At 45.2% G+C, this 24,361-nt stretch overlaps 1 protein-coding gene across 1 annotated transcript in view; it reads right to left on the bottom strand.

The window, feature by feature from the left end:
• Positions 1 to 11,128: 11,128 nt before the first annotated feature.
• LOC147029121 (uncharacterized) overlaps positions 11,129 to 24,361 on the bottom strand; it is a 96,325-nt gene continuing 83,092 nt past the window's right edge. Inside the window, exon 8 of the transcript XR_015056778.1 lies at positions 11,129 to 11,710. The gene's annotated coding sequence lies outside the window, so the exon portion shown is untranslated. The remainder of the gene's footprint in view (positions 11,711 to 24,361) is intronic.

Raw genomic sequence — 24,361 nt, 5'->3', positions numbered from 1 at the left:
CCGACACCCCTTTGTCTCGAAGGTTTATAGTATCGTCTACCAAGATGCATACCTTCACCCTTGTAGTATGGGGAAAGGAGCATCCCATCCCCTGTAATCATTTTATATTTTCCCAACTCGTGTTTCCTCACGGTAATCATCGTATTTATTTATTGGAAAACTTCATGTAGGTGAATTCTGATGGATATAACTTCTCCATTAAAATAAATCATATGATTATCTTGGTCGGTTAGCCTAAAATTTACTCTGTGTTTGGTTTTTCCTGACACAGGGAGATAAACCAAATTTTTGGGTTCCACATTGAATTTATAACCAATTGGGGTTGAGTATGCGCTGAATGAAAATATTGTATTTGTTTTTATTCCATCATTATAAGCACCATCAATCAAATCACAGTGAATTAATACCAAATTTATTCCTGAGGATATTTGAATGACATCATCGCTGTAAAACGTGCCATTCGTTTCAATCTTTTTTGAGGAGAAACCCAATAACTCTCTAAATGAATTATCAATTGTGAAATCAACCTTGAAGTTATTTTTAAGTTTAATCGTTGATTTTGAAGTATGTTTTTGAATGTCTATAACAATATTTTTGGGTTCATCACCCTGTTCTTTCATAAGACGAGCAATTTCGGAAGATATTTGAGAAATCTCATATGCTCCGGGTGAGACTGTTATCGTTTTGTTTCCACTTCCCGGATTATAACTAAACTTGTCATTTTTATCAGTTATATTAAATAAGGTATTACAAGTTTCCATCGACCATAAAAATGCCTCATATTCTTTTGTTGGGTCAAGTTGTAGTGGGTATGGGAATGAAGATGTGTGGTCGCTTGTTGTGAAATTAAAACTCAGGATTGTGCTTCTCATCTTATTTAATGTGAGAAAATGTCTTTATATTGAAATTTATTAATTATTTTCGTGTTCATCAACTGGTCTAAAATGGCTGATGCTTCAGGAAAACAATTGTTATTTCCAGCCTTCTTACTACCTAACAACAATAACAGTCTATTAACTAATTGCGATGGGTCATTTGGAAGAAAACTAACACCTGAACCAAGGATACGTAAAGCCTGAATAATGTGTTTCTCTTCTCATTCTTCCTACTTTTACCAGAAAGATGAACCCTATAATTAAGAGAGTCTAGCAGATTAATATATACTCCATCATTATTTTTCATGTCCAATGGTTTATCAAAATACTTTGATTCATCGCTCACAGTTGAACCTTGTCTTCCATCTTTTGTGAGAAGAAACATTAATCTGGGGGTTAATTTATCAGGGGGTTGAGCAGAACTAAAGAACCTTAATAAATCATGAAATATCAACACCTTTTGTTGAACAAGATGAAATATTGCTGATTGTTCTGTTGGAATAAGCCCTGCTTTGGTTTTTGAATCCGCTGAATATTCATTGTTTTGAAGAGCATTCACAATATAATCAGGGGGTCGATTAATCTCTTCCAGTTGTTGAAATAAACCTTCATCATCACATTCTAATTCTCCTAAATGCTCTAATACTTCCTCCATCATTTGATCGAAATATTTTAACATTTGAAGTTTTTTAGGAGTATATTCGACTGTGGGAACTGTGAAAACATCTTTAATTTTCTCTTGGGAAGTTTTTTTAAGTGGTTTAAAAATTTTCTCTTGTTTTCTTTCAAATGCTTCTTCGCCCATTAGTTTCTGTCTGCGTCTCTTCTTTCTGTCTTCCTGTTATTTTACAACCTTTGAAACCAACTCTTGATGTTCCTTAAATCTTCTTGTTCTTTCTTTCGTATCCATTTATTTATTGGAAAATATCATTTAATATCTCATCTTGTTTCACAACAATGTATTTATATTTTTCAGTCGTGTGCTTCATGCAATCCCCAAATTCCTTTTTACTCCATCATGTCGAACAATTATCTCTCCAAAAATTGTTTATATCTATTGAATTTAACTTGAATAAAATAAAGTATTAGCATTGTTTCTGATGGAACGACGAGGAAGTTGAAAGTATGATTGAATAAGATAAATACAATTACAAGAAGAATGTCTCCCTCTTGTGGAGGAGCTGTCCATTACCGTTTGGTTTCTCTCATTAACACAATCATCAAAGATAACGAGGTTCTTTTTGGAATTATCGAAATCTTGGAGAGATGGAATATCATCCGTATTATCACTAAGAATACAAGTTATCGGTTTTGATTTCTTTTTACATCTCTGTGTATCGCAAAATAGTTGTGTTATATCTTCCATGTTATAATCATTTAGGTTTTTTTGAAGTTTAAATAAACCGATTATATCTTCTTTTTGAAGACCAGCATTAAAACCTTGTGAGAGTAGTTGATACTCTGGTTGAAAACTCGACTTTGTGAAAATTATTAAATTATCATAATCTAAAAAGTTGGGAGTCAGGAGCATCTTCAAAAGTAAGCAAGTTTTTCCACATCCGCTTGAACCAACTATGAGACATCGTAATGAATTTGGAAGATTTTTATGATTGTTAAATTTTATCTTATTTTCCCAAATGGGTAAAAAAATCATTCATTTATATATATTTGGAAAACAGGTTATTTAATTTATTGTTGGCTTTTTTAGAAATTCTATATTTTATCCAAATTCAGGTTTAATTTCAAGATAATCTATTATTTTATTTATGCAATATTTTGTGTTGATATTTCCCTGAAAATCACATCCATGAATAATATATAACAACAATCCTTTGAACATTTCTCTGATACGTTCAGTTTCTTCCCTTATAAGGAAAGGTGTGTTATCACCCTCATACTTTACATTCATTTCTCTAATCAATCTTGTGAAGTAATTCATTTTTGGTGTAAATCTAAAATAATTATTTTCCTTTTTAAATTTTTTATTATCATTAATTGGAAGATAATCACAGAATATACATTGTTTATAGGCCTTTGACTCTGTTTCATCCCCGTCTTTCACACACAGGACAATTCTCAAATTTGTCATATTATATGGAGAATCAGGGAAGTCTAGCATATTTATAAAGTAAAACTTTACTTAAACTAAAATTCATCTGTACTTTCAGTTGCATATTCACTCATATTTAATAATATTACCATCGATATCTATATACTTTTTTTCATTTCCAGATTCAACTGCAACATTTTTTATATTCAAGGTAATTTTAAAATGATCCTTAACTACTAGTGAGCAAAATGTCATTTCACGTGATATATTAACATCCTTTATTTCATCAGGATTTACATCTTTAGGGTTGTTGAAAAAAATACAAATTCCTCCTTGCATATTACAGATGGTCTTATCTTTTCTTTCTAAAGCTTCATCCATCAGGCTTTTATTTTTTGATACTTTTTCTTGTTTCATTGCTTTTTCTAGTTTTGAATATATTACCAGAAGGAGAGGAGAAACTTTTGTTTGAGATACTTTAATTGATGTTCTTCCAGGTATACTAAAAGCCCTTCCACTGAAGGAAATTGAAGAACTCATCTTATCCACCATAATTGTTTTGATCCAATAGTTGTTATATTTTTCTTTGTTAAATTTTACATCCTTGACATATTTCTCAGTATCTTTTACAAATGAAGAGATTGATTGAAACTTGTCTTGTATATCTTGAAACATTGTATTTATTCAGTGAAAGAAGTTGGAGAATAAAATGGTTTTCAGCACAGATTCACCTATAAATTAAACGAAATCTTCATGAAGAAAATTTTAGTTTAAGCAAAGTTTTATGATATAAATATGGTGAATACAACGTAGTGCGATGTTTGTAATCACGAATATAAATATTATAAAAATCACCTTCAAACCAACAAATATACATTTAATCGATTTCATCAAATATCTCCTAATAATGCTGTCTTTGGAAAGACAATGGAGAATGTGAGAAACAGACAAAACATTAGATTTGCAACAACTTGGAAAGAATCTTCGAGATTGATAAATAACCCAAGTTTTAAGAGAGAACAGGTTTTTTTCAGAGACCTTTTCTGCTATTCATATGGAAAAGGAAAGTATTGTAATGGATAAACCAATTTATATTGGAACAGCAGTTCTTGATTTATCAAAGATATTGATGTATGATTATTTGTATAATGGCTTAAAGAAAGAGTATGGTGAAAATGTTTCACTGTTGTATCTGGGCACTGATAGTTTTATCCTTGATATAAAAACTGATGATGTTTATATAGATATGAAGAAAAATATTGGAGTATATGATACAAGTAATTGTAGGAAGAAGAGTGAGTTATTTTCAAAAAAGAATGAAAAGGTTATTGGTAAGTTTAAGGGTGAGTTGGGTGGAAAAGTAATGAGTGAGTTTATTGGATTGAGAGCAAAGGCATATGCTTATAAGTATGGTAATCAGATTGATAAGAGGTTAAAGGGAATAAAGAAATATGTAATAAAGAAATCAACAACGTTCAGAAATTATGATAATTTTTTGATGAATAAGAAAGAAGAATATCGGAAAATGAATACAATAAGAAGTTATACACACAAGATATATTGTGAAGAAGTAAATAAAAAGGCATTAGGAGACTTTGATGATGAGATTTATTTTAGATAATGGAATAGATTGTGTTCCATATGGATATTGTATGATAGAGTGCATAGAATTGTGTTACAACGATGGGAAGATGGGTTAGGGTTTTTAAGGGCTATCGCCGTGTTTTTTCACAATATATAAATGGTCAAACCAAGTATTAATCAAACTAAAGAGTGGAGAAAATCTCAGTCTTGGTATATAAATGGAAAACATAATGAATGTGAAAAATATCAAATAAGTCTTATTGAAAAAATTACGAAAACAAAGGTAAATAAAACAAATAAGCGAATCAATTTGAAAACTAGTAAGTTGGAGGATGTAAAGAAAAAAATTAATATCCTTGAATGGAATGAAAACTTTGATGGTTATCAATTGAACAATGAAAAAACAATTTACTATAATCTCAAAATGATATGTGGCTCAGGAGGTGGCCAAACAAGAGCATAAAGAGAAGTTTATCATTTCGTAATGGCACAAAAGGGGCATCTTAAAAAATATAAAGATTCAAATGTTTTATTTTAAAATATTTTAGATGGGGATAATTGTGCAAAGAAAGTTAAACTATTGAAGGAATTTGAGAATGAACAAATCTTTATAGGTTCAATGAGTGAGCTAAACAATATGCATTGGTTATTTGAAAAAGAGTGTCCCGAGGCTTTCATGTTTCAGAATTTTCTTTGGAATCACCTTTAACAAATCACATTGCTACTTTACTACTTGAACAAATCTTTATCTTATTGCATTGGTTATTTGAATAGAGTGCCCCTAGGTTAAAAGTGGAGACAAATAAATATACCTTGGGATAAAAAGGGGGTTTACTTTTTAGGGAAAAAAAATATGAATCGCTGAAAATCCCCCATTCACTTTCATGGGGAAAATTGAGCCAGAATCAGTGTATTCACCCTACTGTGGGGTGAGGAAGGGAAATCAACACACCCAACGTGGCCCAAGTCCTGCTCCTCCATTGGGCCACAGTGGCCCGAGCCATGACCCGCCAGGCTCCTGGACCTGAAACTAGCTTCGATGCACACCAGCTTTGGCACGGATTGGAGCTCCTGACTTAACATGGAGAGCATGCACATCGAGCAGGCACCTCAGCCCCGAACGTGTGTCGAGTGTAGTCTGTGTGGAGGATGGTAGCGCATGTTCTCTGCCACATATGGGCTCATTCATGAGCCAAAATGCACACCCAGGACCCGAACCAAACTCCCGGATTGTCCTTCTCGCGACTCCTCCTCATTGCTTATGGTCTTGCTGTGGCCTGATGACTGGAAGAGGGTTGTAACAGTTTCTGACTCTCACCCGGGACATTCCCGGTGAGATGCGGTGGAGCTATATCACGTCTGTAGTGTGGTTGAGCATCATGCGGCACCAAAAACAATGGTGGATGCCATGTGATGCCCGAAACAGAGTTGTGAATGGTTGCGATGCAGAGATACGAGGGTGTACGGAAGTATTTTTCCCGTGTGAGCAAGTTCCAGGCAAGTGGTGAAATTTGGTGAGTGAAGTGCGGAGTAAGGTGAGGAGTCGGTTGGGAATTGGCGCCGAAATTTGAACTGAAAATAAGCGGAAATTCCCGCGGAAGTTTGTCTTGAGTGCATCGAGAAGGACGATCTGAGTTATGGGAGGTATGGAGGTGTGCTCATTAAATAATTATCCGTTGAATGGTTTGTGTGTGTTTGCATGCTTGTTGTGTATTTTGGCTCAAAGGAAAGGGTTTGAGTGGAGGTCAGAGTGCAGATCAAGGACATATTTATTCGACCAAACTGTGAGACCCACACAACACAATTCATCCCATTAACCCACGAAATATGAGGGGAGGATAAATTACACGAATGGTTTGTTGCTGGATGTGAAAAACCAAAAGCTCATCGACTCCAAGACGAATATTTGCGTCAAGGGTATCACCTCACACACACCTTCTCCTTCTGTCAGTCCAATGATTGTCAAGTCCGACCACATGACCAGTTTTGATGCCATCCTTCGACAGTACCAGAGATAACTTGACCCCCTCTATTCGTGGCTTGACCACGTCCACTCACTCTGGATCGCGGGGCCTATAAAGGTCTGAGCACAGCCTTCGATCTCTCTCTGCCCTGTCTCGCCTCCCGCTCAAGCTATTCTTCGACTCTGTACGTCATCGCCTGAACTCCGCCTCCTCTTCTCTGCCCATACGACGCCGACTCCACCTACCCCGCCGTCCACTCGCTCAGGACTCCAACCTCCAAACTCAAGCCCCTCCTTCATGCCGACGGTCTCGACGCGAGCCCCCCCCCCCCACCCGAAGCAAGAGACAATGTGCCAGCTGTCAGGAGGGTACCACACAACGGAGCATCCCCACAAATGTATTGGTGGCATGTTTGGGCAAGCGTGCAGAAGTACCGACAGACCGTATCCTCAACTCCTCTCCTGTCTTGCTGCAATAACTCCTCTTCATCGGGTTTTCAGTGTGTGTGTGTGTGTGTGTGTGTGTGTGTGTGTGTGTGTGTGTGTGTGTGTGTGTGTGTGTGTGTGTGTGTGTGTGTGTGTGTGTGTGTGTGTGTGTGTCCTGGTGCCTGTCCACATAAGTGAGACTGCAGTACATTATTATTATGATCATCATTATTGTTATTACTATTTCGCATTAAGTCTGCTCTGTGTCTCCTTTTGTAAGTTGCTTGTTAATTGCCGCACTTGTAAACTCTATCTTTACTCTTTACTTATTTGGTTTCCTTCTAATGACTCCAAAGCACTATTTGGTCTTCCATTTAATTTCTCAATTTACCACCAATGTCTGTCATGTGAGCAGTAAGCAGAATACTTCAGCTGATGTTTTCTTACTGCTCACGATCAACACCCTTGACACAACAACCTCTTTCAATTTCAACAGGTGCCAAGGCACAGCAGGGGATCAGGAACTTAGGTATCTCAGAGCCTGCTCCACATCACTCAAATTGTCGTGGATATTGTTGCCTGGGTTGAGCAACCACAACCACAATGTACGAACGCTTTCTTAATTTTGCATTCCATGCTATCTTGAGGCCTCAGCATCTCAACTACCAAGGATTTCATTGTTCTTCGGAAACAGCTGGAGACATGACAGAAGTTATTTTTCATCAAACTGACTTCATTTACAGCACACCATTACATTTTTACGGTGAGTGAATTTTCTTTTGTCCTGGTTTTAAACACCATTGCAGAACGAGCACACTCAAAGGCAACATCATCACATGTCCATCAAGCCAGGCCTCAGTGATGAAGTTTGCACAGCAATTACGAAAGTCCTCCCTGAAATGAGAGCGAGAGAAGAACCTTCAGAGTTTAGGCTTTATTCCATTTGATTGGAGCCGCTTCTGCGGGCACACCGGGGAATACAGGTTCAGCTAGGAGTACATGAGCAGTAACGTATACATGTGCGATTAATCATTGCAGACTAAATCCGGGTAAGCACGGAGTTCGATATAATCTCCATTCTCACCAGTCAATGAGCACCTTCAGTCAACGAGCATCAAGTGAACAGCCGATGTAAATAGCAATGCCCCGGGGACAATCACCCCGTGCCGCGGAGACCTCCCCTTATACGCGAGACGCACAACATGTGATCCCGCGTCATGTCCCTCAATTCACCTCAATTCACCACATTCTCCCCACCTTTAAAATGCAACTAGGGGCCCATCTTACACACCATGATTGCTTTAGCACTATAGGAGTATACATTTCAAGCAACGCGGACTAATAGGTCTGCAGAATCATACATGCCAAGCAGTGATTATTTTGAGTTGTAGGAGCATGGAAATGAGCATCGATATATGATATAATGAGCATATAGGAGCATGAGCAGCGAGGATGCCGATAATCCCCTTTACAGATTGAGTCGTCGAGGGGGCCTTATTCGTCGACCTCTCCGGGAGTAAATGGCAGTTTCACTTGAGGGAGACTCCCGATCCTCTTGGTGAGCCTCGACTTGTGCCGGGGATGACTCCTCGATCGCTCTCGGGTGGAACGCGGCAGCCCCGTCGCCCGGTGGAATTCCTGGGGGGGGAACACCTGGGGAGGGGATGTCAGAGGGAGGAGTGCCAGAAGGTAGTTTACCTGCGGGAGGAGTACCTGAGGGAGCCAGATGGCGAACCGACACAGTGGTCTCCCTGCCATCCGGGAGCCTGACATGAGCATACTCTGGATTAGTATCGATGAGTTCGACCCCCTCCACCAGGGGTTCATACTTGCTTTGTCGTACCGGGCGTTTCATGAACACTGTTCCGGGATGGGTCAGCCAGTTGGGCACCGTTTGACCGTCAACATAACGTCGCTGGTGAGTAAACATTCGTTCGTGAGGAGTTGCATTGGTGGACGTGCAGAGCAAAGAGCGTATGGAATTCAGAGCGTCGGGAAGAGTAACCTCCCACCGCTCGGGGCCCAGTCCTCTCGATTTCAGCGCCAGAGTTACGGCTTTCCAAATAACTCCATTATACCGGTCCACCTGCCCGTTTCCCTGTGGGTTGTAACCCGTCGTTCGACTAGTTGCTATGCCGAGCTCTAGTAGGAATTGTTTTAGCCTGGCCGACATGAAACACGGCCCTCTGTCTGAATGTATGTACGAAGGTTTCCCAAACATAGCGAAGAGGTCAGAGAGACATCTCACGACAGTGCCCGAGGTCATATCCGAGCACGGAAATGCGAACGGGAACCTTGAATATTCATCAACAACGGTGAATATGTATCTGTTGTCTGTCTCGGTCGGCAGGGGCCCTTTGAAGTCGATGTTTAGTCTCTCGAAGGGGGAAGTGGCCTTGATCAGTCTGCCAGATGCCGCGCTATAGAATCTGGGTTTTAGTTCAGCACAAACAGGGCATGAAGCATTCATTTGTTTAATATCTTCAACAGAATAGGGAAGATTTTGTCTGCGCACGAAATGTGCCATTCTGGTTACCCCTGGGTGGCAGAGAGACACGTGTAGGTCTTGCAAAGCCTGACTGATTGTTGCCGAACTGTAGACCCGAGAGAAGGTATCTGCAGCAGGGTTTTCCTTCCCGGGCCGGTAAACAATGTCGTAACTGTAGCAAGCTAGGTCTATCCGCCATCTCATAATTTTTTCATTCTTAATTTTCCCGTTATTTTTCCCATCAAACATGAATGCCACGGATCGTTGGTCCGTAACGAGCGTGAAGTGGTTTCCCAGTAAATAATGTCTCCATTTCCACAGCACTTCGACGATGGCGTACGCTTCCTTCTCTATCGCTGAGTGTCTCTGCTCGCTTCCAGAGAGAGTTCTCGAGAAGAACGCGACCGGCCGCCCAGACTGATTAAGTGTAGCAGCTATGGCGTGATCTGAAGCGTCGGTTTCCACCACAAAGGGCACCGAGCTATCGATCGATAAAACCACGGACTTACTGATATCATCCTTGAGGTTGTGGAAAGCTCTTACAACAGCGGCATCTGGTGGAAAGTTTTTGCAATGCACTAGGGGATGTATTTTCTCGGAGTATTGCGAAATCCATCTTGCATAGTAAGCGAACATGCCGATCACCCGGCGCATTGCCTGTAGGTCCTGAGGTGGGGGTAGCTCACGAAGTGGGCGCAATCGTTCAGGATCAGGCTTAATTGTGCCGTCGGCTATTGTGTAGCCGAGAAGGTCAATTGACCTTGCCGAGAATACGCATTTCTCGTAGTTGAGAGTCAGATTATATTTTCTAGCAATGCTCAAGAATCTGTCCAGACTCCTATCATGTTCCCCCTGATCCCTACCGCACACTGTGACATTATCCACGTAAACAAAAGTGTCTTTGAGGTTTTCATCTGAGATGATGTCGTCCATAACCCGTTGGAAGCAAGCTACCCCATTCGTGACACCGAAAGGTATTCTCCTGAATTGGTAGAGGCGCCTCCCTGCCTGGAATGCGGTGTAAGGTTTGTCTTCCTCTAAAGGGTATTTTGACGCTCGTGTGCTGCTTGAGGACATTATGACCCAGAATTACGTCTGCGCACAAATCACGAAGCACCAGTACCCTTACATCCCGATGCGTGTACCCTTTTACGTCCAATTCAACATTGCAGTACCCTCGTACGCAGGATTGTAGTGAGGTGGCGGCCATGCATACCGTATTGTCAGTCGGGTGGATTATCCATTTCCTGCCCTTCACTAGCGAGCTGTTGACGAAACTTTCAGAGCTACCGGTATCAATCAGTGCCTCAGCCATATGCCCGTTAATTCGTACGTTGATGATAGCCTTGGATAGATTCCCCGGGGAGGCTGCAGTTAATTTATTTTGCGAGTAGAGAGCCGCAGAAGTGGGTTTATTTCTCCTTAGAGTAGATTTACATACCCTGGCATAATGCCCTTTCTTGTCGCAATTCATGCATGTGGCATCTCTGGCGGGACATTTTTGTCGAGGGTGCCTTTTGTACCCACAAAAGAAGCATTTACCAACCGGAGCAGTTGCTGAGGAGTTTGACGTGGCCTGGGTATCCGGCTCCTCGGGTGTTTCTCCATCCCCTATGTCTGGCTGTGTCTGTGCCAGTGGGGTTCCTTGGGTTCCCATCGTAGCAGCGTTCATTAGCAGCATCGGTGTCCCAAATGACTCAGATTGCTGCTGAGCCGTATCCATCGCTCGTGCCTGATCGACTACCTTGTCAAGAGTGGGTTGCGCTTTCTCTAGTAAGCGTTGCCGTATGTGGGCTGATCTGAGTCCTTGGATGAATGCCTCCCGTGTGGCTTCCTTTCGGTGTTCCTCGGCGCTTACGGCCCGGAAGCTGCCGTCTTTTCCCAGCAGATTCAGAGCTTGCAGGAACTGATCGATTGTCTCCCCGGCTGCTTGCTTGCGTGTGTTGAGAAGATGTCGTATGTATACCTCGTTCTTGGGCTTCACGTAGAGCGCTTGCAGCACGTCAATCGCTGCTTCGTAAGTGTCGCACTCCGAGAAGAGCCTGTACATGCTGGGCGAGACATGATTCACGAGAGCGGCAAATTTGTCAGCTCCCTCCTCGATGATGGTCAGATAGTGTGAGAAGGAACAGAACCAATGCGACCATTTCATTTCTGCGTCAGTCGCGTTTGGGTCTGCGTCGAACCTCTCTGGTTTGTAGATCTTGTCCATCGTTGGTTGAGAGAGCCGAGAAATGGAATGGAACCAAATGGAATAAATTGAAATGAGAGCGAGAGAAGAACCTTCAGAGTTTAGGCTTTATTCCATTTGATTGGAGCCGCTTCTGTGGGCACACCGGGGAATACAGGTTCAGCTAGGAGTACATAAGCAGTAACGTATACATGTGCGATTAATCATTGCAGACTACATCCGCGTAAGCACGGAGTTCGATATAATCTCCATTCTCACCAGTCAATGAGCACCTTCAGTCAACGAGTATCAAGTGAACAGTCAATGTAAATGGCAATGCCCCGGGGACAATCACTCCGTGCCGCGGAGACCTCCCCTTATACGCGAGACGCACAACATGTGATCCCGCGTCATGTCCCTCAATTCACCTCAATTCACCACAGTCGACGTTCTTACCTGTGCTTGAGGCCTAGGCGTAGGCTTGAGGCCTACCGGTTCCACTCGGTGTTCGATCGTTTTTTTTTTTTTTTTTTTTGTTTTTCTTCTCCCCATTACCTTCATTTTCTATCCTCCCCATTACCTTCAATTTTGATCCTCCCCACTTTCCAAACATCCCCCATTCTCCCAACTAATCTCTTTCTTATCTCAAAAAAAAAAAATAAATAAAAAAAAATAAAAAATAAAAATAAAAAAATAAAAAACCCGAAAACAACAACACGCTCACCTTCTCCCGATTCTGCTTCTTCTTCTTCCTCTTAACTTCCTCCTCGTCTTCTTCCTCGATTTTTTTTTTTTTTTTTTTTTACACTTCCATGACCTAATCTGTTGAACTCTCTCATATATTAATATTAACAACAACAACAAAATATATATATATATATATATATATATATATATATATATATATATATATATATATATATATATACCCAACAACAACAACACGCTCACCTTCTCCCGATTCTGCTTCTTCTTCTTCCTCGATTTTTTTTTTTTTTACACTTCCATGACCTAATCTGTTAAACTCTCTCATACATTATTTGTAACAACAAAAACGATCTTATAATGCTTCATCTTCCTCTCTCACACATGTGGTACTCTTTACTGTTTCACAATGCACTACTCTTCTGCTATTTTAACAGACTGCTCTCATTTCGAGCTCTCCTTCATTCCTTGCCTAAAAAATCCAACTATTACAGCACTTCTTCTCTCCATGCTCTGAATTCGCCTTCATTGCACCCTTCAAGAATTGTGTTAAATCGCATCTCTGACCTAAAACTTTTAAAAACCACAGTTTGCCATGGATGCTCGCTTTCCATCAACCATTCTTTTTTTCCAAATTCAGTGCCAACTCACCCCCCTCACCCCTCACTCTCACTCTCAAAGCAACCATCCCACTCTTCTCCCTCCAAGCTTCCCTCTCACCTCTCTCAAAAATCCGCCCTCACCTTTCTCCCACCTTTCATCCCCCTCACTCTTCCTTCTCAATGTTGCTCCCCCTCTCATCCACCAACCTGCCTCCCTCCACTGCCCTCTCACCTCCATCTCTTCACTCCACTTCCTCAAATCCTCAAATCCTCAACTGCCTTCTTCCCCCTCTCTTTACCCCCCTCTCGCCCAGCACCACAGAGCCTTTTGTCCTGCTCATTCGGCCCCCTCCCCTCGCTGTTCTGCAATACCCCACACTCCTTCAGCAACCCTCCTTACCTGCCCCCCTCGTCCCTTGTCCAACCCTCCCCCTCCCCCTCCACCTCCTGCACCCAAAGCCTCCTCCCCTTCCTCTTCATTAAAAGTGTGGACCTCAAATATCCGGGGCCTTCGCTCAAACCTTTCAGATCTTTCCATACAGGTTGCCACTGACAAACCAGACATTATCTGCCTAACAGAAACTTTCCTCTCCCAAGACGTGTCTGACTCCCAAGTATCTCTCCCTGGCTACTCCCTCTTACGGTATGACAGACCTGAGCCTCATCCTGGTGGAGGTGTTGCTCTCTTCATCAAAGACTCTATTCCTCACTCTCCATGCACTGCTCTCACTCCCCCACACCCCCAGGAATACCTCTGGCTTCGGCTTCCCCTCCACTCCCACCTCATGTTTATATGTGTACTGTACCGTCCACCGAACAGTGATGACTCCATCTACACCTCACTATCCGAAAACATGGACCATCTTCTATCTTCTCATCCAAACTCTCTCTTCCTCTTATGTGGTGACTTCAATTGTCATCACGCCAGTTGGCTAGGTGTGGGTACCTCTCTCACCTGCCATGGCACCTCAGCAAAAGCTTTCTGCGACTCATTGGGACTGACTCAATCGGTCAACTTCCCGACCCGGATCTCAATCAATGGTACTCCATCTCTTCTGGATCTGATTTTGACAAATTTCCCTGACAATATCTGCTGCTCTTCCTTCGCTCCAATTGGTTCTTCTGACCACGTCCTTGTCAAAGTGGACATCTCTCTGGCTGTTATCAGAGAACCACCTCACCGCCGTCGAGTCTGGCATTTCACTCAAGCCGACTGGCAGGGTCTCCGAGCAGCCATCAAACTTACAGACTGGTCTCCTATCACTACTTTCTCAAACATCAACTCATCCTGGGAATTCTTTCAAAGAAACTTGCTCTCCCTCATGCACAGATTTATCCCCTCTCGTGTTCAGTTGTCTTACCCTTCCTCCCGCCCTTGGTTTACTGAAGCTTGTGGCGAGGCAGTTGTCCTGAAACAACTTGCCTTTGCCTCATGGAAAGCAAACCCAACTGAGGGCAATTTCAGTTCTTTCCACAAAGCTCGGAACAAGTGTGTATCTACCCTCAGGAGAGCCAGAAAACAACATCTTTCTCATCTCAAGTCTGAACTCTCAAACCTCTCTCCCTCCTCAAAATCCTGGTGGCGTTTAATCAAATCTGTTTCTGGTGTATGTTCCCCCTCCATCCCCTCCCTTACCTCAAATGGCCGCACTGCTGATTCCACACGTGATAAAGCTGAATGTCTAAACTCGGTGTTTGCAGCTAAATCTTGTGTCCTAAACCCATCACTATCTCTACCCACTTTACCCAGTCGCACCCAACTGTCCCTGGACTCTGTATCCTTTTCTCCTGACAAGGTGGAGAGCTTGCTTTCAAACCTCGAGTCAGATTCTGCAACCGGTCCAGACGGCATCAGCCCACGTGTCCTCAAAGCCTGCTCTTCTGCTCTTGCTCACCCTCTCTCTGTTCTATTCACCCTCTCATTTGCCCAAGGTCATCTGCCATCTGCTTGGAAATCTGCTAACATCACTGCCCTGCATAAAAAAAGGTGCAAAAACAGATCCCTATATCTACAGACCAATCAGCCTTCTCCCAATCATCAGCAAGGTGATGGAATCCATCATCGCCTCAGATGTGAAATCCTTCCTCTTCTCCAATGGCTTGATTTCCAATCATCAATTTGGTTTCAGACCAGGTCACTCTACCCTGGATATGCTGCTTCTGCTCTCCCATCAATGGATGGAGGTCCTCAATGCCAGACAGGAAATCCGAGCCGTATCCCTGGACATATCACGTGCTTTTGACACAGTCTGGCACCCTGCCCAACTCACCAAACTCTCTTCCCATGGTATTCAAGGCCATCTCCACTCATGGCTCGCAGACTTCCTCTCCTGTCGCAGTCAACGTGTGGCCCTAAATGGAGTTCTTTCATCCCTCTCTTCCTGTGCAGGCTGGAGTTCCTCAAGGTAGCGTTCTGGGCCCTGTTCTTTTTCTGGTTTTCATCAATGATCTCTCGGACTCTCTGGAAAATCCTCTATTTCTCTTTGCCGACGACTCCACCCTCTGCCGTACCATCTGTCATCCCTCAGACCGGCAAGCAGCAGCTTCTTCACTCACTGCAGATCTGGATAAAATCACAAACTGGTCCAACACGTGGAACATGTCTTTCAATCCAGACAAATCTCACACTCTCACTATGTCTCTTCGAAAGGACCGTTTACAAAACCCCCCCCATCCACTTTCTCAACAATCCTCTGGAAGAAGTCTTTTCTTTCAAGCTTCTAGGTCTCACTATCTGCCATGACCTTTCCTGGGAAAGTCACATTTCCAACCTCGCCTCAAAAGCCAGTCGCCGACTGGGAATCCTCCGTCGTGCTAAGTCCTTCCTCGGCCCTCTTGAGCTCCTGACCACTTACAAAGCTTTTATCGGTAGCCTGATGGAGTACTGCTCTCCCCTCTGGGCTGGTGCTCCTGCCTCCCACCTTTCTCGGCTTCACGCTGTCGAAACCAGGGCATTTAAGATCATCGGCATCTCCCGCAATGAAGCTGAGTCTTTGGGCCTCTCACTCAATCACCGCAGGTTGGTCGGTGGTCTTTCTGTCTTCTACCGACTCCTCTCCATCCTTGCCCCCCCTGCTCTCTCTGCGATTTGTCCCCACCACATTTCCACAGGGCGTTCAAGGTCCGCCAACAACCCCCTTCTGGTAAAACTACCAAAATCACGAATCACTGCTCATCTTCACTCTTTCATTCCTCTTTTTTCCCGCCTTTGGAATAAACTTCCTCACTCTATTCTTTCCCATTCTTCCCTCCAGGCTTTCAAAACAGCTGTTCACCACCACCTCTTATCTTCCCCCATCCAAATCCTCGATCTTTTCTACCCCCGATAATCCACCCAAGCCCACTTCCTTCATTTCTCCTACTTTCCTTCCTGAAAGTCCCTGAAATGTCCATCTTCTCTTCGCCATGTTCCCCGTCCCATCCCCATCCCTCTCCCTTCCACAGTTCACCTAATGTATCTGTTCCCCACTGTTTTGTCCCTTCCACTCCCGCCCCTCTTGTCTCATGCCTCCTTGCTGTGAGTTGTGTGTTAGCTCTCATACGAGCCTCGACCAAGGTATACAAAAAAAAAAAAAAAAAATAAATAAAAAAGTGCACCTGGTGCAAGCAGTGGCAGAGATGCAGCGGATGCAGGCAGTGGTGGAGGTGCACCAAGTGCCGGCAGTGGCGTTGGTGCAGCTGGTGCAGGCAGTGGTGGAGGTGCAGCTTGTGCAGGCAGTGGTGGAGGTGCAGCGGGTGCAGGCAGTGGTGGAGGTGCAGCGGGTGCAGGCAGTGGTGTCCGTGCCGAAATATAAATTGGTAGACATGAGGTATGGGAGACAGTTTTTGTGAGTGATGAGATTAATAAATATGTAGATTCTTCATTCTGCAGGAAGGATTGTAGATATAGAATTCTGTGTAGTTTTGTCGGACCAGGAGGTCGGGACATTGAAGGAATGGAAACGATGTTGTGTCGCATCATTGCAGGAAGAAGTTGGTTGTGGTCACCTTGGTGCCAATGATATCGGGAAAGTTTACTCAGAGGTTTTGAATCATCGATACAGGATATTGGGTAAACGGCTGAAAGTAAAGGGTTGTGAGGTCATGTTTTCTAGGATTCTCCCAAGATTAGGAAACAATATAAAGTTATGAACAGAGCAAAAGACGTCAATCGATGGCTGGAAGAATGGTGTCAGGAAAAAGGTTTTCCATTTCAGAAGCAGTGGGAATCATTGAGGAAGGAATTCAGCCTTTTTTTTAGGTCAGTGGAGGGTGGAGAAGGGATTAAGGAAGGAACAGATGAAGTCATTGTAAAAAGTAAGGCCAGGCAGGAAAATCGAATTTCAGGAAGGGAAAAGTTAAATATATTCTATCCCAATGCCGGAAGTTTAAATAATAAGATGGAAGAGCTTGAAGCCAAAGTAGATCGCGAGGAGTATGATATAGTTGCAGTGAGTGAGACATGGTTAAAGGAGGAGAGTAACTGTAGGACAGGATAAGAAGGCTCCAAGTTGTATCAGTTTGATAGGAAGGAGAGAAGAGAAGGAGGAGTAGCAATCTGGGTAAAGGACAGCATTGCATCAAGAGAAAGGGGTGACATTAAGGAAGGAACTTGCTGCAGGTCAGGTCGTCAGGTCAGGTCAGGCCAGATTAGATCTGTGAATTGCCACAGGTATCATGGAAACCTGTACTACCCTGATCCATGGTCGGTTGTCGGCGACAAAACCGTCTCGCCCACCACGTGTTTTTGGTAAGGAGGGTGTTTCGATATGGACACCCAGCAGGATTTAAAAACAAAACCTGTCAAAGGGCGGAGGAGCTCCTTGTGAGGCAATGGCCATCCATATCTCGTGCACAACTGTGTCTGCGGACGTCCTCCTCGAGTTGTGTTCCTTCTTATTCAGAGGTTAGTGGCAGGATTTGCATTCCGGCCACCGTAAAACCCTTCATTCCGCAAAACACAAAAAACGCAAAGAAATGTGAAAACCCACTCCATGGGAGTACCTCCTGGCAACTTCCCTTCACAGGACAACTCACCAGATGACGGGATTGGGGCAAAGCCTTCGCGACTCCCAATCGTTGATGATAGGAGGGAAACCATGGGGTAACATTCCCATGTCAGATTGCGGGAGAGTGTGTGTCGAAGAAGTGCTGAGGTGTCATCCACCAGACAGCGGTCTCCTTGGGTTAACCTGAGGTGGTCCCTTCGGGTGGGTGCCTGGAATGTCCTCTCCAGAAGAGAGGATGATCACCTGTCTCTGTTATCATCTGAGCTCAAGTGTTTGGACATCGGTATTGCAGCACTCTCTGAGTTTCGGAGACCTGATTGCGGCGAGGCCATGGTGGGTGGTTACATCTACTATTGATCTGGTCGCTCTGATGGTTACCATACTCAAAGAGTTGCTGGAGCTGTGTCCAATAAGCTGACCCCAATGATAATTGAGGTTACACCGGTTAACGAGCGTATTATAAGAGTCAGGATTGTCACTACTTCGGTGTCATTTCCCTGGTCTCTGTTTATGCTCTGACGAAGGCGAGTGATCTCACCGTGAAGGATGCATTCCACGCCACGCTCGAGTTGGTGGTTGATCAGTGCCCCAGATGAGATACACTTCTAGACTTGGGGGATTTCAATGCATCGACTGGAACTGATAGGGATGGTTATGAGACATGCGTTGGTCCCCATGGGTCAAGAACTATGAACCTGAATGGCACTAAGTTCCTTGACATTGCAAGAAGTCATGGACTGAGGGTGGCCGGTTCAGGATTCAGCACACACGCCCATTGCTGGACTTGGTATTCCAACGCTGGCGGTGTGGCAAAGGAGATTGATCATGTCCTCATTGATGGTCACTGGAGGATGACCCAGAATTGCTCGGTCTTCCAGAGTGCTCAGTTCCTCAATACTGACCACCGGCTTGTTGTGGCAACTCTGAAGTTGCACCTTCAATCCAGGAGAATGGTACCATCCTAGCCGAGGCTGAATGTTGGCAAGCTCAAGGACGACAGGGTAGCTGAGGAGTTTGCGAACAAGCTGAGTGGAGTTTTGGGGGGTCTGGGTGCTTTGAGATGTCCTGAAGAGTTGTGGAGTGCCTTCAAGACCACCGTCCTTGATGTTGCTGGTGGATGTCTTGGAATTCAACGAAGGGCAAAGAAGAATTTTCTCTCTCATAGGACACTGGATACCATTGACCAGAGTCGCAGGGCCAGGCTGAATGGCAGAGCTGAGCTGTTCACGGAGCTGAGGTGTAAAACTGTATGTGCATTAACGGTGGACAAGGAGGCCTATGTGCAAGGAATCTGAGAGAGGGTAGAGCCTCACTTGTGGTCAAGTGATTCTCGTCCTGCTTCCAGGTGAATTCGTGCATTGCATTCATCCAAGCCCATTCCTCTGTGTCCTGCAGTTAGAGCAGAGGGTGGTAGGCTCTTGACAGAGGAGTCTGAAGTGAATGCCCGCTGTGCCGGTTATTTTGAGCAGTTGTACCAGGCTGATCCACCAGCTGTCGAGTTGGACGTCAGGGGTGTTACAATCCCTGTTGCTTCCCCTCCAATCAATTGTGGTCCACCTTCGCTTGTGGAAACACAGGCTGGCCACGGTGAACCGGTTGAAATGGGATAAAGCTCCAGGAATCTGTGGCATCCATGCTGAACTGCTCAAGGCTGGTGGAAATGCTGCACTCGTGTCGTTGCATGCAGTTCTGTGCTCTGCCTGGAACACAGGCATCATCCCAACTGATTGGAAGAGGGGCCTTGTTGTCCCTCTCTGTAAAGGGAAGGGTGATCGCCAAGACTGCAACAACTACTGAGGGGTGACGCTGCTCTCAGTGCCGGGCAAGGTCTTTGCTCGGATAATTCTTGATAGGGTTCGCCACCATCTGCTTGAGCACCAGCATCTAGAGCAGTCAGGCTTTACACCAAAGAGGTCAACGATTGACCGTGTCCTTGCTCTTCGGGTCCTCACAGAACGCAGATGAGAGTTTCGGCAGGGGCTGCTTGCAGCCTATGTTGATCTCCATGAAGCGTTCGATTAAGTGAATCGGGATGCCCTCTGGAGGATTATTGGGCTTCGTGGGGTGCCACCAAAACTGATCAATCTGATGTCTGAACTCTACTCTGGTACTGAGAGTGCTGTGAGATGTGGTGGTACCATCTCTGACTTATTTCCAGTTGTTACTGGAGTTCATCAGGGGTGTGCACTGCCCCCCACACTTTTCAGCACTTGTATGGACTGGATTCTCGGGAGGATGTCGGAGAGATCAAGCTGTGGTGCATCGTTTGGCAATGTCAGATTCTCTGACCTTGATGTCGCAGATGATGCAGTTATCCTTACGGAGACTTTAGATATCCTTTTGGGGGCCCTCGAGGTGCTGAATGAGGAGTCGGAGCCGCTGGGATTATGGGTTTCCTGGGTCAAAAACTAAGATCCAGGCTTTCAATGACATCTTGGATGCTACTGTCCTGTCTGTGCCTGTTTGTGGTGAGCATGTTGAGGTCGTGGAGAGATTCACTTACCTTGGCAGTGATATTCATGTCTCTGCTGGCTGTGAGTCAGAGGTCAATAGACGTCTGGGTCAGGCCTGGGGAGTTATGGATTCCCTAGATAATGGGGCATGCAGCTGCTGGTCTTGTGCAGGAGGATGAAAGTCCAAGTTTTCAGGTCCTTGGTGCTTCCAGTCTTGCTCTATTGATGGGAGACTTGGACTCTGACCAAGGATCTGAGACAGAGACTAAAATTACTTTGGTACCATGTCTCTTCAGAGAATCCTTGGCTTTCGCTGGTCAGACTTTGTGTCCAATGAGCGGTTGCTGAGAGAGACTCACATGAGATTTGTTACCTGCATAGTCCGTGAGCGTCAGCTGAGGCTGTTTGGACATGTGGCTCATTTTCCTGATGCTGATCGTGCTCACCAGATTCTCTCAGCAAGGGAGTCTCCTGAGTGGAGGAGGAAAACGGGCCAACCACATGCCTCATTGTTGCAGCAGGTTGATCGGCATCTCAAGGAGATGGGGATGGGCCAGGCATCTGCCTCGGGGATGGCCAGACGGAGGACCCTGGAGTACCGGCGGAAAGTGGACGCAGCGACGTGCTGCTCTGGCGCATGCTCCCATACCTGACATGTGGTCAAGTGATTCTCGTTCTGCTTACAGAGGAGTTTGCGCATTTGCATTCCTCAAAGCTGGTCCCTGATTGTACTGCAGTTGGAGCAGAGGGAAGCAGGCTCTTGACAGAGGAGTCCGAAGTGAATGCCCGCGGGGCCGGCTACTTTGAGCGGCTGCATCAGGCTGATCCACCAGTTGTCGAGTTGGATGTCAGGGGTATTATTATCCCTATTGCTGACTCTCCAATCACCTGTGGTCCACCTTCGTTTGTGGAAACCCAGGCTGTGGTGAACCAGTTGAAATGGGGTAAAGCTCCTGTGATCTGTGGCATCCATGCATAACTTCTCAAGGCTGGTGGCAATGCTGTACTCATGTCATTGCATGTTGTTCTGTGCTCTGCCTGGAACAAAGGCATCATCCCAACTGACTGGAAGAGGGGCCTTGTGTCCCTCTCTCGTCAGGGAAGGGTGATCGCCAAAACTACAACTACCGAGGGGTGATGCTGCTCTTCGTGCCCGGCAGGGTCTTTGCTCGGATAATTTTCGATAGGGTTCATCTTTGCGGAGACTAGAGATATCCGTTTGTGGGCCCTCGAGGTGCTGAATGAGGAGTCAGACCCACTTGGATTACCGGTTTCCTCGGTCAAAACTAAGATCCAGGCTTTCAATGACGTTTTGGTGCTGCTATCGCGTCTTGTGCCTGTTTGTGGCGAGGATGTTGAGGTCACGGAGAGATTCAGACCTTGGCAGTGATATTCAAGTCTTTGCTGGATGTGAGCCAGAGGTCAACAGACATCTGGGTCAGGCCTTGGGACTCATGGATTCACTGGATCATGGGGTGTGGTGCTGCCAGTACCTGCGCGGGAGGACGAAAGACTGTTTCTTCACGTCCTTGGTACTTCCAGTCTTGCTCTATGGATGTGAGATTTGGACTCTGACAAGTGATCTGAGATGGAGACTTAATTCCTTTGGTTCCAGGTCTCTTCAGAGAATCCTGAGCTATCACTGGTTGGACTTTATGTCCAATGAGTGGTTGCTGAGAAAGACTCAAATGAGATTTGTTACCTGCATAGTCCGTGAGCATCAGTTGCATCTGTATGGACATGTGGCTCATTTTTCTGATGCTGATTGTGCTGACAAGATTCTCTCAGCGAGGGAGCCTCGTGAGTGGAGGAGGTCAATGGGATGACTACGTGCCTCGTGGGCACAGCAGGTTGATCAGCATCTCAAGGAGATGGGGATGGGCCAGGCATCTGCCAGGGGGATGGCCAGACGGAAACTCCTGGAGTACGGGAGGAAAGTGGATGCAGCGACGCACTGCTCTGGTGCATGCTCTCATACCTGTCCTGACCTGAAGCCCTCGGTGCGCATTTGCTCTAATCAGATCACCTCACCAGATCAGGTACAGCCGAGCGGAACTGCCAAGCACATACCGGCTAAGAAATGGATCGCTGGAGAACAACGTCCCGGCTAAACTCAGGTGCGGGCCGTGTTGGACCAATTAAAGAAAACACTAAAATGAGGTGGGAACATTTCTCAACTATGTTGTTATTTACAACCAAGCGAGGAAAAGTATGTGGCACAGAGAATAGGGATTTATTTTATGGTCAGCAGGGGACAGCTCGGAATTTGTGGGGTGTGGCAAAAGGGCAATAACTTACAAAAGAGGACACAGAGCAAAATTATCCCGACTATCTTCAACATTCTTACTTTATCAAAGAGAGGCACCTTCTCTCACACACACACACACACACACACACACACACACACACACACACACACACACACACACACACACACACACACACACACACACACACACACACACACACACACACACACACACACACACACACACCTCGTTGAGGATGAGCGCCCTCTATATACCTGGTGCAGTCGGCTGACCAACGCGGGCCAGGATGCTTGGGAGGGCAAGTTGGAAAGATACTGGTGTCTTGGTGTTGGAATGGGACTGTGGGAGGTGCGGTGTGGGACATGATGGGTGTGGTATCGTGCTCAAGGAAAACGGGATTGCGAATCAGTAACATGTTCTTTGTGCGGCCACAGTCGACGGGATTGAGAGGTGAAAAAGAGACAGAGGAGAATAGATGTGTCAGAATGAAGATCCCAAACCTAACCATGTAAAGGGCTTTTCGTGTAAGTGTGTACCTCTGTGGGACACTCCACCTGAGCGTTCCCACCTCGTGATATGGCGCATTATCTCCTCCATATTAATCCGCCAGAACTTGTGGCAACGTGCGTTCCACACTGGTTCGCCGTCTGTGCCCAGTGGTGAGCCCGTCTGGTTTCGCGGGGTGGTAGCACGTCGACACCTGTGGTGTTGCACAAAACTGGATGTTGGAGGGGGCGATGAGCAGAGGAGTTGGCGTTGAGAGGTCAGGAGATGTGCAGTGAAAGAGCTTGTTATGTTCCCATGTTCGTTTGAATAAACCGTTGGAGAATATTGAATTCCTCATTCTTGGAGTATTTTACGATACAACAACAGGATGGCATGGAGTCTGCTGCAGACTCTCCCTCAAAGAAGCTCTAAAAGGACGGCAGTCAAAGAAAAAGCTCGCAGGCTCACGCTCTTGACGGCTCCACGCTACCCCGTTTTATAATCCCCAGGCGAAGGGTGGGGTGTGGATGGGAAAGCAATGCACCCTGGCACAAATCCTGCTCCTCCATTGGGCCACAGTGGCCTGAGCCATGGCCCACCAGGCTCCTGAACTTGAAATCAGCTTATATGCACACCAGCTTCGGCATGGATTGGAGCTCCTGACTTAACATGGTGAGCATACACCTCGAGCTGGCACCTCAGCCCCGAACGTGTGCAGAATGCAGTCTGTGTGGAGGATGGTAGCGCACGTTCTCTGCCACCTACGGGCAAATTCACGAGCTAAAATGCACACCCAGGACCCGAACCAAACTCCCGGATTGTCCTTCCCACGACTCCTCCTCATTGCTTACGGTCTTGCTGTGGCCTGATGACTGGATGAGGGTTGTAACAATTCCTGACGCTTACTTGGGACATTCCCGGTGAGATGCGGTGGAGCTATATAGCGTCTGTAGCGTGGTTGAGCATCTGTGGCACCAAGAACAATGGTGGATGCCATGCGATGCCCGAAACAGAGTTGTGAATTGTTCCGATGCAGAGATACGAGGGTGTACAGAAGTATTTTTCCCGTGTGCGGGAGATATTTGTGGTCAAAGTGGTGAAATTTGGTGAACGAAGTGCGGAGTAAGGTAAAGAGTCGGTTGGGAATTGGCGCGTAAATTTCAAATGAAAATACACGGAAATTCCCACGGAAGGTTGTCTTGAGTGCAATGAGGAGGACGATCTGAAGTATGGGAGGCACGGAGCTGTGCTCATTTAATAATTATCCGTTGAATGGTCTGTGTGCTTGCATGCTTGTGTAG

Source organism: Eptatretus burgeri, chromosome 4, assembly GCF_056783735.1.
Source record: "Eptatretus burgeri isolate ZD-2024b chromosome 4, Ebu_testis_v1, whole genome shotgun sequence".
Lineage (NCBI taxonomy): Eukaryota > Metazoa > Chordata > Myxini > Myxiniformes > Myxinidae > Eptatretus > Eptatretus burgeri.
Note: the sequence above shows the minus strand (reverse complement) of the source record. Positions and strands in the feature narration are given on the sequence as shown.